The sequence below is a fragment of the Capsicum annuum genome, unplaced genomic scaffold (genome assembly GCF_002878395.1).
Source record: "Capsicum annuum cultivar UCD-10X-F1 unplaced genomic scaffold, UCD10Xv1.1 ctg5436, whole genome shotgun sequence".
Classification (NCBI taxonomy): domain Eukaryota; kingdom Viridiplantae; phylum Streptophyta; class Magnoliopsida; order Solanales; family Solanaceae; genus Capsicum; species Capsicum annuum.
In genome coordinates, this window is record NW_025862551.1 from 245,306 (window position 1) to 260,239 (window position 14,934).

The 14,934-nt window shown below is 31.7% G+C and overlaps 1 long non-coding RNA gene across 1 annotated transcript; it reads left to right on the forward strand.

Annotated features, from left to right (window-relative positions):
- Positions 1-1,606: 1,606 nt before the first annotated feature.
- On the forward strand, positions 1,607-5,388 carry LOC124893133. Its single transcript, XR_007050562.1, has 2 exons — positions 1,607-4,330; positions 4,450-5,388. It is a non-coding gene; the product is annotated as an uncharacterized LOC124893133 (long non-coding RNA).
- The last annotated feature ends 9,546 nt before the right edge of the window (positions 5,389-14,934 follow it).

Sequence of the window (14,934 nt, forward strand, 5' to 3'; positions counted from 1 at the left end):
TTATGAAATTATTTAAAATTAAATAAACACTCTCTATTAATTATCTCAAATTTTTTCAGTTTGAAATATCAAAAGTCACTATTAATTCACTCATTAGTGAATTATTTATGCCATTAAAATTTAAGACTTTAATTGATTGTGCCTATATTTTATATCCTTTTGTTTTCGTTCCCAATGCTGGCTCATTGCTTCTATGAATATACTTACAGTAGCATAGTGAGCTGTATGTAGCTCTTTTTTACTCATTTGTCATCGCATTTTCAATGTTTCTTTGAATGTACATAAAACCTCAACTGAACGTATTTGAGTAAATTGGGTATTATGCCCCAAATAAATTCGAAATGAACAATACAAAAAAAGCAGTGGAAGAGGAGACACCAAAAGACAAGAAAGAAGATTCATCAAGCGCAGTGCAGTTGACGAAGACATCTGATTCAGGTACGGCTGTTGCTTCCGCCATGGACGGCGTCCTTATGATGACGTTATGATCGGTAATTGGACAGATTGAACATGCCGCCGAATGCTGTGGCTGCAGATTGGACCAAGTAAGGCTGGTTATTGTAAGTAAAACGAAGCCAGTAGAATGATTTATGATTTTTCATGTAAAGGTAAAGAATAAATTTAGTGTGATGATTGGAGAAAAATGAGGAGGAAAATAAGCTAAATTGAAAAATAAAAGGAAGATATTGAATAATAGGCATGAAGGTAGGAAAAGAAAATAAAAAGAAAAATTTATGGTAGATCCTGAATTAAGTAGTGTTGTTTTACTTCAAAATTTTATTTTATTTTGATCAGGGATTTGCCATTGGTAATGGACTTATTAATCCATAAATCCAGTATAAAGCTTACACTGATACAAGTATGATCATGATCATGATATTTTTGAGTATTTTTGAAGATTAGTCACTAAAGGGCTCTTTTGTCATTTCTCTATTATTTGTAATGTTTTTATAAATAGAACCTTGTAGGATTTATTTCCTTAGTTTATGTTTGTTATTGAAAGAAGACTTCTCTTAGATAAAGAGAGAGTCCTAAACCGAGATTAGGGCATAGCACAAGGGTGGAATCACTTGTGTGTTGCATTTGCTTGATACGTTGGTGCTTGAGTGGTGGAAGCCTCTCTTGTGTCATTGTAAGAGATAGGTGATTGTAGTGTGTGGTGTTAAGGGTCCAATAATATCATAAGTTCTTGGGTTCTTAAGATTATACCTCCATTTGTCTATCTTCCTATTTTTACTTCCTTGTAATCGTTTGTTCTTATTCTAGTATAATCTGTTTGTGTTCTTGTCATTCTAACCGTGTGTTATTGATATTATTATCTTATTCTTCATCTTGTTGTGTTAATATAGTTTGGGTTAGCTGCCTTGGTGTGATAAACACCTAATAATCTCTTTATTCTTGTCTAGTTAGTCAATCCGAGAGTGGTCACCAAAGAGGTCCTCGGTTTCTTAGACTTGCGGACTGTTTTGGTGTACGTTGTAGTGTATTCTTGGTCTTTATTGTATCATTTGATATCAGAGCAAGGTTTGATTTTGTTCCAACAAAATCAATCTTGGAATTGTTATCTTGAAAATTAAAAAAAAGTGAAAAAAAAAAAGAAAAAAGTTATTGTTCACATTTTTAGGGTTTTTCAAAAACTTGATTTTTGTGTGTTTCTAGTGTTAGATCCTTGTTCCCTAACACTATTAGAGTCTAGAAATTGAAAATTTCAATAGAAAAGAAGTGTCAAAATCGAAAATCGCCCCAAAAATACTAAACCCGTTTTTAAACCTAGGTCAAATTTTGAGTTTTTGATTTTGTATTTTTCTTGTGGTTTTAGTGTTAGATTTGTGTTCTCTAACACTATAGGAGTATAGGATTCGAATTTTACCTAAATTGGAGGTTATTTGAGCCATCCACCATTGTTGAGCTTGAGTTTGAAGAAACTTGAAGGTGGGATCTCATTGTGGGAGGTTGTTTTGAACTCACGTGTGTTTTGTTTTGTAGGATTTGTATTATATTGTTGTGTGTGACATTGTGGAATGATTGGGTGTCTTGATTGGACTGTAACTTAAAGGGTTAATTTTCGGTACCACCACAATGGAACCCGAGGCGTCAAATGCTCATTCAATGGACAATAATACTATCAATCTCATTTTGGCTCGCCTTGAAATTATGTCCCGAGATGTGGCTAGGTTGAATGTGGGTCTTGAAAAATTAGATACGGATGTGGCATCAATAGGTGGGAGATTAGAATGTATGGAAAGACAAAGGAGCCGATCGTCCACCCCTGAAAACATTTCCCCAACTAATATTCCCGAGACCTTGCACCAAATGCTATATCCACCAATTGCCACAAATCAAACCAATCTTTACTCCTAAAGTTGAGAAAAAGATAGACCAAGCCATCCCCCTCTCCACCAAGTCCAACAAGAAGGGCTTGGAACCCAAATACCACCACCAAACCTGAACCCTCTCATCCAAACTCTACTTGATCAAAGACCTCACTATCCAAATCCAATCCCGCCACTACAAGCTCCAGTTAAGCCAAATAGACCCATCTATGTTGAGGGATATGTTAGGGGAGGACAACATGGTGGTTATGAGCCGTATGATGATGTTTACTTAAAGGAAGAAAGAATGAGAGGTAGACATGGGGATTTAGCCCTAGAGGTGAGAGATGGCCACCCAAATCGAGATGTAGGTCTCAATTTCATCAAAGCGAGCCTTCCCATTTTCAAAGGTGAGAGTGATCCCTAATCTTACCTTGCATGGGAGTCGTCTTATGACAAGATCTTCCATCTTAATGATCTCACCGAAGAAAAGAAAAGTTGCTATGCTATAGCTCACTTCGAAGGGTATGCTAATACATGGTGGGAGTATCTTAAAAGGTTTGGGAATGAGATGATTGGGGGACAACCTCCTCCTTGGTTTCAGTTGAAGAACCTTATGCGGCAAAGGTACTTGCCCGAGACTTATAGGCATGAGCTCCTTGCCAAATAGTACAATTAAAGGCAATGGAGCAAGAGTATCATGGCTTACTACAATGAATTTCTACAATTGATGTTGAAACTTGACCACCTAGGCGAGCAAGTAAGTCATGACATTGTGCGCTTCAAGGTTGGGTTAAACAAGGACATCTCCACTCGCATGACGCTTCACAAATTCGACACCATAGATGGCATCTTCTATGCGGCTTTAGAGTTTGAGAGGAAGCTCAAAGAGAACTCATTCATGGCTGCCCAACCCGAGGCCACTAAGGCTGTCCAAAAACATCCTCTAAGGTATAAAGGTAAAAAAGAATTCTACTTCCAATCCCAAGGGGTTTCAATGCTTCAAGTGTCAGGGGCACAAAGCTAGTGAGTGCCCAAACCGGAGGAATATAATCCTAAGGGAGGGTAGATTGTACTATCTTAGAGAAAAGGTGGGCATCGAATTGATAAAGAATGGTGGAAAACTGCAAGATGGAGAACAAAAAGAAGTCGAGGTACAAAATGAAGAATATGTAGAAGATGTGTGGCCGCAAGAAGGAGATTGTGAAGTGCCTTTGTAAAAGAGGTGAGCCCGTGAATTTGTGGTCAAATTCCTCTCAAGATGGAGAGGATGATACAAGTATGATCATGATCATGACACTTTTGAGTATTTTTGAAGATTAGTCACTAAAGGGCTCTTTTGTCATTTATTTATAATGTTGTATAAATAGAACTTTGTAGGGTTTATTTTCTTAGTTTATGTTTGTTATTGAAAGAACACTTCTCTTAGATAAAGAGAGAGTCCTAAACCGAAACTAGGTCATAGCACAAGGGTGGAATCATTTGTGTGTTGCATTTGCTTGATACGTTGGTGCTTGGGGGGTGGAAGCCTCTCTTGTGTCATTGTAAGAGATAGGTGATTGTAGTGTGTGGTGTTAAGGGTCCAATAATATCACAAGTTCTTGGGTTCTTAAGATTATACCTTCATTTGTCTATCTTCCTATCTTTACTTCCTTGTATTTGTTTGTTTTTATTCCAGTATAATCCGTTTGTGTTCTTGTCATTCTTACCATGTGTTGTTGTTATTATTATCTTATTCTTCATCTTGTTGTGTTAATCTAGTTTTGGTTGGCTGCCTTGGTGTGATAAACACCCCGTAATCTCTTTATTCTTGTCTAGTTAGTGAATCGAGAGTGGTCACCAAAGAGGTCCTCAGTTTCTAAGACTTGTGGACTGTTTTGGTGTACGTTTTAGTGTCTTCTTGGTCTTTCTTGTATCATACACTGACTATGCTTTGAATATGAAATTGATCAATCAAGATGATTACAATAATATAAACAAATTATATCCACAATGTCAAAAAGACATTAAGCTTTGTGGTAAGTCTTTATCCCACTTCACACACTTACATATAAGTTAAATTCAAAAAAGAAAAAGAAACATTCATTATGTCACAACAACATACCCAATGTAATTTCGCGAATTACAATATTAGCAGCAAATGGTAGTGAAGATGCTTATTTGACCGGATTTAGAGATTGCATAAGCATTTTCAACAATTTACTGGATATTGCAGGCGATATAAATGTAAGAGGGCGGAACTTCTTTCATTGTTTTCTAATGATTCAACGGTGTCATATAACTACAACAATCAAATGTTTTTTGGTGACTTTTTACCTGCAGTACTATGATATATAAAAGACTTGTCAGGGACCACTCTACTATGACTTCTCGAGAATGGATACTAACCTCAACGACAACCAAGTTAAGAAAGCCCTTGGTGTTCCCAGTGTTATTGATTTCGTCTCATGTAGTTCTTCAGTTTATCAGGCGATGGAGACGGACTGGATGAAGAATTTTGAAGTCCCTATTCCTCCGCTTCTTGAAGACGGTATCAATCTACTCATTTACGCTGGAGAATATGACCTTATCTGCAACTGGCTCGGTAAGCTTCATCCACCTATAACAGAAGAGAATTCTTATAATATAGACAATGCCAATCTACGACTAAACTGATGTTTTTTTAAATGGACCAGAACCGGGAACTCAAATTGGGTGCATGCTGTAGAATGATCTGGGAAGAAAGGCTTTGGTGCTGCACCATCTGTTCCTTTCACAGTAGACGGTGAGGAGAAAGGTGTTAAAAAGAGCTATGGACCTCTAACTTTCCTCAAGGTCCATGATGCAGGTCATATGGTGCCGATGGACCACCCTAAGGCCGCACTCGAAATGCTTCAGAGGTGGACTCAAGGCGAATTGTCCTAGGCCGGTCATCAGGAACCATACATACCGAACAGATTTACAATTTTCCTGCTTATAATCTCAGGAAAACATAGAAAATCATGTAGATACATTTCACCGTTTCTGGTGAATGTTATTCTTCAAAGATAATGGATCAAGTGTTACAACATATAGTGAAGCACAGTGTTTACTCTTATGATTTATTATTCATCTTGCATTATGTTCATCACACCAGTGTCAAAACAATTCATCACTTCAAATCTATAAGGGGCAATGTGATCTGTTGGGGCTCTAAGCACAAAGTGCAAGTTAAGTCTGGGCTTCAATGAAAAAAAGGCACAAAGGAAGAAAAAATTGAAAATGATATGTTTTAGTCCAAGACTAATAGTTATAAGCATAAACGATAAAGGACAATTATATGAACAAAAAAATTTAGAAAAGTTTAAGATAAAGGGAAACATCTATTGTTTAGGATAATTTCTTCAGAAGAGGTTCACAAGTTCACTGGCAAGGAAAAGTTCTTAGAATTTTGATGATTATACTGAAGCGCACATTAAGCGAGGGAAGCACTGGCAAGGAAAAGTTCTTAGAATTTTGATGATTATACTGAAGCGCACATTAAGTGAGGGAAGCACTCAACACGTTTTGAGCCTTACTACATGCAGTGGTGGAACCTGAATTTTCACGGGGTTTCAAAATCCAAAGAAGTAGGCACACGAACTAGCCGATGGGAGTTCAACATCAATAAAGGAGAGTTTTAGCCAATCCTATGTAGTATGCCTTAGAGGCCTCTAATGCCATTTATCTTTTTTGTGATTTTTTTGGACTATTTTCTCCTATTTTTGGCTTAATAAATTGTTAAATTAATCAAAACCCTCCAGTAATGTCTATTTTATTAGAAACTACATACAATGTGTTTAATGTATAACATAATTATTATCTCATGTTATAAACTCTACCACTTCCTCACCTTATTTATCACACTTTTTATTATTTAATTTATCAATTCTTACTCTTGAAAAAAAAACAATTCTTCCCACTTTCCAAATTTAAAAATACTTTTATGACAATCTCTCTCTCTCTCTCTCTCTCTCTCTCTCTATATATATATATATATATATATATATATATATATATATATATAGGATATGGGGACGGTGATGTGGCATGTCTCGCAAGCAAGTATTCATATTTATCTTTTTTCTCAAAATTTTGAGGTTTTATCTATGTTTAAAATTTTGTCTATTTATTTTAAGATAAATAGCATTTAATAATACAAATAATGAATTGTTGTAACTCTCCTTTTTATTAGGCCACAATAATTGTGAAATGTTATTAATTAATTTTTAACTCCATCCTCTTCATCTTCCCTTCCATCATTCACCCTCTTATAAATAATAATCCTTCTACTAGAAATCTCAAGAGCTATCCAAAAAATGAAAGTAATATGTTGTTTTGTAAGATTATTTTCTTTATTAGTGAAATAATTTTGATCAATTTATGATCAAAGCAAATTTTTTTCCATATTATATTATTAGTGCCCCCATTAAAAAATGTAAAATAGTTTTATGTTATTTATGTCATTGATTGAAGAAGTTTATTTTTGTCTAATTCATTTTAATTTATTTTTTCAGGATAAACGGAATTTTCATCTATTTGGATTTATAATGTGGGTGTGTCATGTGGGTGTGTGCAACAACTATAAGAACACTCAAGTCAATATACTTCAAGAAATTTTTCCATCCTTAAAAGAGTAATTATTTTATAATTAGTGTGTATTATACACTTTGTGATAAAAATATCATAATTTTGACTGGTAATTTGATAAGCGATACATGATAATTTAAGTGGTTTACAAACAGTTAGTTTGAGATACAAAAATATGACTTATTTTTATTTAAAAATCCTCTCAATAATAATATTATATGATCATATTACTCCTCTTATAAATAAATTTTTATGATCATATATGTAAAATAAAATAAAGAAAAAGAGAAAGAAAAATAAAGATTCCAACATCAGAAAGATTCATAGAATTTGATTAAGTGGATTTGGGGCAAAAGAACTCAACTTTGTGTTTTCCAATTTATATATTTTTATTTTTTTTGGTAATTTTGTATTTTAAAATTTAGAGAAGAAAAAAGTTAAAAGACTAAATTTAAAGGTAGATACTTGTATATATTCTAAAATTAGTCAGGGTACTACTTAGGGAAGGAATTGCAGAAAGAGTCATAATTATTCAAATATTAAATCATTAATATTTTCTATCACAAGTGAAGTATAATATGTAGATGAATTAAGTAACTGATTAAAAAAATGACAGTCTGGTGCACTAAAACTTTCATTATATAAGATATTCAAAAAAGAGTCGAACCACAATATTTTTTTTGATTTATGTTAGTTAATGCCTTTGTTAATAATTTCATACTATAAGTTTTCTAACTTTTAAGGTTCTTATTCAACTTTTAAAATTGTTCATAATTTGACAACCACTCAGGAGGAATATATTAATTCTACAATATCTTATTGAGACAAATTTTTTAATGATTTAAACATTTTTTAAATGATTTTAACATTTTATTATATAAGCTAGAATAGATGAAATCATTGATAAGAGATGTGGTGGAGTGGCAAGTAGATTTTCATGTCGAATGTTTGAGCTTTGAGTATGGAAATATCATAATTAGAAAAAAAATGAATAGATGATAATAATTTCTTTACAATAATTTCAACAATTTTTTCTTTATGACCGTGCGAAACGCGGCTATGTTGACTAGTTCTTATAAATGACAACCATAACTTATAATTAATGCGTGTGACCACTTAATTAAAACATTTTTTTATTCTGTTGAAAATGAGGAAATAACAAATAGTGAAATTGCATCAAAGCCTTTGCTGCGACATTAGTTCGTGTAAACAATACTAGGTTATGGCTTGTGGTGGCCATTTTTAACTTCTTGCAATGTAGTTTACTAATAAAAAATTCAATTAGTTACGAATTTTATCGTTTATTCGTAGCAAAATTTTTCGCTTCCACTTCATTCGCATCAGTTGCTATGAGTTTTCTATGATAATTTTGTAGAAAGGGGTGATATTTTTTAAATTAACACACACAGAGAGAAGTGGATAAAAAGTAGAAGAGAAATGTACGTGTGCTCTCTTACTTAATACCCACTATTCCTATCTAACCTGTTTTTATTAGCAGAGAATGAGGAAGTGGGGCCCAAAAGTGACGGACTGGAGTCCATTATTTCATCTAAGAGGACCGTATGAAATGAGATGACGCCACGTTGCATCCTAATACTGATTAGGATTGCCACCAAGTAGATTCTCACATTGCCAGATCCTCTCAGTCCTACCAACATCTCAAAATCAGTTTGTCCCAATTTTCTTATCATTTGTTGCTCTAGTGCAGTATTTAGTTAAGGCTACTATAACATTAGCATGCCGATAATTAGGGTTACCAAAAGATATACATTTGACAATGTTGCTCAAGTTCCGAGAACATAAATCATGACTATGAGTCAATGACATGCTAAAATACCGAAAGCAATCTCTCAACTAGGTACCTATTATGGTATCTATATCATTATTAGTTTCTGGAAGATTGATAATAATGAAATGGCGAAGTTACCTTTGACCATCTTGGTTAACCTGTGCACTGCTCCCTCCACTAGTTGTGACGCCCACCATAGCCTCTGCCTCGATCTCATCTCTGGAACAATGTCACAGTAAAATTGAAAATGCTACTCCACCTAATTGCAGCAAAAATGTCATTTTTCTATAAAGTTCTACCCTTCTTATCCTCAGCATGAAACAACAAATGAACAGTAAGTTCCATAACAAAAATTTCAGATGCTCTGGAAAACTATTGTTGTAGCTGCTCGAGGAGATGGTTGGACTAAGCTGTCGCTGCTACATTCGTCCCAATTAGTGAGATTTATTCTCCATGACGTTTTGAATGAGGTGATTTTAGCGGGCGATGCTTTCTATATGAACACGCACATAGAAAGGAAGGAGACCAATGTAGTTGTGATCTATATAAACAAATGTTGAATTGTTTCAAATACAAATACAAACGCTTACAACTAATAACATCAAAATAAATATGAATTGGTACAAATTCAAACATATAAAATGAATACGAATTTAGATGTATAAATATATAAATTAAAATTTATAAATGTATTCAAATTCAAAGTGTACATGAAAGAAATATAACAAAATAAATACAAAAATATAAACTGATAGAAATATACAAATAAATTCACTTTATGACTAAATATAATATATACAAAATATCTTTGAGTTATATACAAACACATGATAGTCATATACTTATATGTAATGTTTAAAATATGAACCAACATATTATATACAAACAAAAAACAAATTACACAACTTATATGTATGTTTTATATATTTTATATACGTAGATATATATATATATATATACCAGAACATGACAATTGTCTAATTGTATATGACGATTATTTGTATACATATATACATTAAAAAATTGACACGATATACATAACTTGTGTGCAACTAATAGAAAAAAATATATATATAGACAAAAATATATCTATTGTATATACATTCAAATAAATATATATTTGGGTATTTACAAAATACCTTCGAGTCATTCACAACATAGTTTCTCTCCCCTCTGGAGTGTGAATCTTTTAAAACTTTTTTCTTTTCCTTTAGTTTATACAAAATATCAATAAAAAATTATACAAACTGAGGTACCTAATGTCTAATAAAAGAACAAACATAGTTTATACGTACTAACTTAAAAAACATACAATTTAGTTATATACAAACATGTGATAGTTGTATACCTATATGTAATGTATAAAATATGAACCAACATATTTTATACAAATCAAAAATTGATTATACAACTTATATATAACGAATAGAAAAGAATTATATAAATGTATATATATACACACACACACTATAATTTAACTGCACATGTCTCACACGTGTAATATTTGATTATTTAAAATTAAATGATTTTTATCTATTGCAAAGATTTTTAATGAAGTGTAAAAGTTTAAATCACTTTTCAAAGATTATTTACTCTTTAATATAATAATGTAAACATGCATCTCTTTCCCTTGCTGCCAGAGGTTAAGAGAGACGCATCAATTTGAACCATATTTGTGGTACAACTATTTTTTTTAAAGTCAAACCTTTAATAAATCATTGATTTCATTCATTTTTTAGTTTTTCCACCTGGTGTCCGGTGCCTTCATTGGAGCCCCGACTAATTCGGATCGCGCACTGCAGGGCTCATTCTTATTACTTACTTAAATTTTTCTAAAATTTGGTAATTCTGAAATTTTTCTTATTCTAACGCTTTTATATTTATTCTAGATTTTTCAAATCTACTTAAAATCAAATTTAGTTTATTAAGATTTTTTAAACTAATGAAAACAATATAAGTTGTCATTAATTCTGATGACTCTATTAAGAAAAGGTGTTACCATAAATATATTTAATTAATTTCAACTCTTAAATATTAGAAAAAAATAGTGAAAAGACGATTATGTCTAAATCAAAGAATTTTAATGAAAGACAAAAAGTTCAAACAATATTTCTAAAGCCATCAAACTTTTAATATTATATGTGTGTGTGTGTGTGCATGTGTGTGTATGTATAATCTATGAATTGAAAGAAAAAATTTGATGACATATTTTTTTATGTAATAAATCTTTAGACAAATTACAAAAATATAATATTTAAGAGTCAATATAACAAAACAACCAATAGTTTTTACTTTTCAAGGAAAATAAACTTAAGAAAATGGTGGAGGATTTAAGAGGAGAGAGAAAAATTAAATAAAGTGACCAAGTTTTTAAATTAAAATGAAAAATAAAGTTAAATGCTCAATTAAATCAATCAAAATTTAAGCTAATTAGATGAGAGAGATTAATTGCATGATATACAATCTATTATAATGTATATGGAGGTTTAATTAAAATAATACTTCTTTTTTAATTAAGGACTCTTTTTATTTATATTTTGTAAATTTTCCTAAAAATAAACTTATCACAAGGTTAACGATCTCTGTAACCCACTGTTATGATGAATCTTACATATTACTATTCATTTTCATTTACTTTGCTTTTATATCAAAAGTAGATATATTATTTTATTTATTTATTTTAATAAATTAAAAAACTTTTATTACTGTTTTGTCTCATGCTATCATTATTACTGTTTTGTCTCATTCTATCGTTAGCATAAAATATATCTTCTTTCCTCCTTATCACCTTCTTTTCTACTTTCCTGGCATCTTAGTATTGAAACAAAATATCTAAATCAACTTTACTAGCTAGTTTTAACGGGCTATTATAATAAAAACAAACTTGACACGAGGTTAACATATTTTTTGTAACCCATTTTCATAATAAAAACAAACTTGTCACAAGGTTAACACATTTTCTGTAACTCAAACTTGTCACAAGGTTAACATATTTTTTGTAACCCATTTTCATAATAAAAACAAACTTGTCACAAGGTTAACATATTTTCTGTAACTCACTTTCATAATAGAATCAAACTTGTCACAAGGTTAACACATTTTCTGTAATTCACTTTTATAATAAAAACAAACTTATCACAAGGTTAACACACTTTCTGTAACTTACTTTCATAATTAAAAACAAACTTATCACGAGGTTAACACATTTTCTGTAACTCACTTTCATAATTAAAAACAAACTTATCACGAGGTTAACACATTTATTGTTACCCACTTTCATAATAAAAACAAACTTATCACGAGGTTTACACATTTTTTGCAATCCACTTTTATAATAAAAATAAACTTTTTACGAGGTTAACACATTTTCTGTAACCCACTTTCATAATAAAAACAAACTAATCACGAGGTTAACACATTTTCTGTAATCCACTTTCATAATATAAACAAACTTGTCACAAGGTTAACACATTTTTTGTAACCCACTTTCATAATAAAAATAAACTTGTAACGAGGTTAACACATCTTCTGTAATCCATTTTCGTAATAAAAATAAGCTTATCACGAGGTTAACACATCTTCTGTAACCCACTCTCATGATGACTTTCATATTACTATTTATTTTCATTTTACTTTGTTTTTATATAAAAAAAAGGTATATTATTTTATTTATTTATTTTAATAAATTTAAAAACTTTTATTTTGGTTTTGTCTCATGCTATCATTACCATTAGATATATCTTCTTTCCTCCTTATCACCTTCTTTTCTCCCTTCCTCGCATCTTAGTGTTGAAACAAAATATCCAATTGGAACTTTACTAGGTAGTTTTAAGAGGCTATTAATGTATTACATCAATATTTGTGAGAAAATATACAATTTTTTATATTTGTACAATAATTTTTTTAGATATTCTTAATAATTTTAAATTAATTCTACTTTCTATGTTCATTTTTTAATTTTGAAATGTCCAACAATACTTGTTCTGTTTATAAAATTAATAGATAATTTATGTATATTTATCTATTTTACCTTTGATATGAAATACAATACATCGCACATTGCATTATTCAAAGAAAAGAAATTTATTATATTTAAAGGGTGAAATAATAAAAACACCCCTCTATTTATTGTTTTTTAGATATGTGTTAAGTCAAAAGTGGATAAGTATTTATGGACGAAGGGAGTACATTAATGATACAATTCAAATGGTTGTCAACACTATTGAGCATGCGTTAGAGCAATATCGAGTATGGTTGATAGCTTGGAGCCGAGGAAAGCCATGACGAAGGGAATAAAGAAGAGCCCTTGTGGGTTATTTCCAAAATAGCCACTTTTGCGCTATTTTTGTAATAGGCAATTTATGCAAAGGCAACTACTATAAATAGGTGCCTTAGACATTTCATTAGATAGCTTTTGATGATTAATGAATGTAAAAACTTTTGAATGTGTAAGACTGTCATGACCTAAAAACGAAGGTCATGACAACACTTGTCGCGGCACACCTTTACAAGTAAGTCTATCACCCAAACTAATACTAAAAGAGGAAAAGACAAAATATCCCAAGATAAGGCTTCTAGAACGAAGCCAAACCATATAAGTAATCATAACAATGTGGAAAGAACTTATTCAAAATGCCAATCATGCCCAAAATCAGGTGTCAATAGTGTAAGAACTACTAATACAATCCAAGAGTCAAATACATAGGAAAAAATAACCACAAAGGAATAATATCTGTCTCCGAATACTAATAAAGACATAACTACTGTAGAAAGATAGAGGTGAACTTCTGTAATACACCGCACTTTTCCTAGCTTAAATTCGTTCCTAGAATATTAAGGGATAGCTTCCAAAATGAATAATATTTATTCCATGTGAAATTTTCAAGATTTATACCTCCTATTGTGTGAAAAATTGAATAATCTTTCCATCGATACTAAATTCGCCTATATTCGATACGCGGTAGAAAAGTTATGGCATTTTAAAGTTGACAGTGTGCCACCTAGGCACTCAACGCATCGCAAAGAAGGCAAAAATAAAAATCGTCACATTCCAGTGGACCTTCGTGATGTTGGTGTATCGTGGAGATGTCCCATTTTCTAATTGTCAAAATCCAGTAGCCCAACGTGATAGTGGAGCGTCGTGCCAATAGCCAAAATGGCATTCTAAAGGGGCACCGCGATGGTGGTGCATAGCGAAGTTGGCCCAGTTCCCAATTGTCCTATTTCTTGTGAGTCACCGCGATAATGGCGCATCGTGGTGGACTACCAATTTGGAAAAATATTACTTTTTCAGTTCCAATTTAAAGTTTAATAGAGGTATTTTGGTCAATTCCCAAGGTCCCAATTCATCCAAAATAAGGAATTAAGCATATTCAAGGCACTTTATGCCCGATTTCATCCATTCTATCTCAAAGTAAAACCCTAGATCTCCAAAGTTTCTTCTCCAAGAAATCCAAATCCTCCATTGATTCTCCAAGAAAGCTTAAGATTGAGGATTCCCAAGGCAAGATAATCAAGAATCTATCTTTCAAAACTCAAATAGGAATCAATAATTCAAGTTTCTCCATCTAATCATCTATCAAGGTATGTGGGGTTTATGAACAAGGATCCTCTATTATTCTTGTGCCCAAAACCAAGTTTTATTTATAAATTCATATTATTTTAAATGAATATTCATGACATTTGAATTAGGGTTCATACCTATTATTGCTAATTTTAAGATTATGAGATTTTCAATGTTTTAGAAGTTGAATTGCATGCCTATTTGCATACTTTCATGCCTATGGAAGAAATTTACAAATTTTGAGATGAATTATCATTGTTTTAATGATTAAGCATGAATATTACGATGTTTTGACATGAGTTTGATGTATGGGTTATTAATCCCAAGATTGTATGTTGATCATTCAATAAAAATGATGCTTTAAGCATCCTATGATCAATTTATTCATAGATTTTCAGTAAAGTTTTGATATTTTGATCCTAAGCTAAGATAAGGAATCCACATTATTCATATAATTTAAAAATTAAAGAAAGAGAAGTATAATTGGTTTTCAATATAAATCCTTGTGCTATTTTAAGGTGGATTTCCTATAAATTCTGAGCGGTAAGTATGGGAGTAGTATTTAGCACCGAGTTGGATATGATTCCAAGGTCTCATACCCCAGAACTATGAGCCATCGTAGGTTTTAAGCTCCTATAGTGGGCTAAGTCAGTAATCACTTAATTTAAGGTTCTATTCTAATG